Genomic DNA, 2,288 nt, shown 5'->3' with positions numbered 1-2,288 from the left:
ATATTTATATCTACTATTCATTTTAAGTTGATTTTTACATAAGATGTGAAATGAAATATACATTAAAGTCAATTATTTTGCATACAGAAATCAAATTGTTTTAGCACTATTTATTGAAAAGGCTATTCATTGCCTTAGACATCTTTGTCAAAAATGAGTTGACTCTATTTGGTAGGTCTATAATTGGGTTTCTCTATTCTGTTCATTGAGCTACATGTCTATCCTTTCATTAGTACCACACTATCTTAGTTACTGTAGCTTTCTAGGAAGTGTTGAAAATGGGTAACATGTATTTTCAAACTTTGTTCTTATTTTTCAAAATATTTTTGGCTATTCTATCTCCTTTCCTTTTGATATAAACTTTTAAGTCGATAGCATACTGGGATTTTGAAAGGGATAGCACTGAATCTATAGATCAAATTAGGGAGAACCCAAATTTTTGTGAGAGAACAAAACTGGGAGGAAGCCAAGATAGAATGCAAACTAAAAAAAAACTAAACAAATACACACTAACTCTCTTACAATGAATCATATAATCATACAAAACGGGATGGAGAAAATGAGCTGACTTAAGTTGGAAAACAATATTTCAATTGGATACTTATAAAGGTTAAAGACAGAAAAGAATTCTGCACAAACACTATTTTCTAGTTAGAAAGTTTGTTTCTCACAGGGCTACAGGATAACAATCTGAAACTAGCTTACATGTATATGAGTTAGATAAAAAAGTAAATATATTGTAAATGATGAAAATTACATTTCTCTCTGTGGGAAAAAGAAGTTACAAATAAGGAGAGGAAAAACTCTAGAATGAGCCCTGTGCTTTTGGATTGCAGTTGGACTGTGATAGATAGATGACAGAAAGATAGAGGAGTGGATCTGTATTAAAAGGGCACAGGTTGCAATCTGAAAGAGCTTTCAATAGTTGAATACAGAAAAAGTTGAAAAAAATAAATAAGTAATATTGATCATGGCCCAAAGAGTAAAATAAATATGCTTGAGTCCATATTAACATAAATAAATAATAATGATTAAACAAATAAATGGCGGATAAAGGACAACTCTTCTTCACAGAAGAATTCCAATTAATAATGGTAGAAGATATTGGGGAAATAGAAAATCACCATTATACTGGAGTAATCATTGCTGCACGCAAAATGCTAGAGTCAGTGGGCACATATTTAAAGAAAAACATAATATTTGCAAAGTCTTAGGGTTTCTCTTCCAAAATACATATTTATTGATTATAAAGATAAAAATAGTAAGCTTACTGTGTAGAAACCTGGCAGACACCAGCTTAATGAAGTGCTTAAGGTTAACATCATCAATAAGACATATTGGCCTGTGTACCCCTAATAAGATGCAATGAGAAAGACACTTCACCTCTGTTGTATTTTTCCTGGGAAAATATAACCTCGAAAAAATCATAACAAATCATCAAATACATCCAAATTGAGAAATATTCTACTAAATAACTGATGAGAACTCTCTCAAAGGTTTAAGATCATGAAAGACAAGGAAAGGCTGAGGACCTGTCAGAGATTAGAGGAGACTAAGGTGACATGACATCTAAATGCAATGTGGGATCCTGGATTAGATCCTGAAACAGACAAAGGAAATCCCAATAAAGTCTCTACTTTAATTAATAGTGTTGTAATAACACTAATTTCTTGGTTTTTAGAATTGTAGTATGGTTATATAAAATGTTAAAATTCAGGGAAGCTGGTGGAGGGTACACAGGAACTCTTTATACCACTTTTCCGTGTTATTTTAACTTTAATTTAAAAGAAAATAACCAAATGTGTACAGGTCCATTTCTGGATTTTCTGTTCTGTTCCACTGACCTAATGGTCTATCTTTATACCAATATCAAACTATCGTGATGTCTTAAATACTGTAGTTTAATATAAAGCCTCAAAATCATGTAGTATGAATCCTTCAAGTTGGCTTTTCTTTTTCAAAATTTTTTTGCTTATTTTATTTGCTTGTCATTTCCATATAAATTTTTAAATCAACTTGTCAATTTCTGCCATAGAAAGGATTTTGCTATGATTTTGATTAAATTGCATTGACTCTATAGATAAATTTAAAGTGAACTGACATCCTAACAATCTTGAATCTTCTAATCCATAAACAAAATCTCTCTCTCTCTCTCTCTCTCTCTACTTCCTCTTTAATTTTTCTCAGAAATATTTTTATTTTTCAATATGTAGGTCTTGCTCATCTTTTGTCAGATTTATCCCTAAGTATTCCATATTTGTGGAGCTCTTGTAATTGTTCTTGGTTTT

The sequence above is a fragment of the Propithecus coquereli genome, unplaced genomic scaffold, assembly GCF_000956105.1.
Source record: "Propithecus coquereli isolate 6110/MARCELLA unplaced genomic scaffold, Pcoq_1.0 Scaffold93, whole genome shotgun sequence".
Taxonomy (NCBI): domain Eukaryota; kingdom Metazoa; phylum Chordata; class Mammalia; order Primates; family Indriidae; genus Propithecus; species Propithecus coquereli.
Note: the sequence above shows the minus strand (reverse complement) of the source record.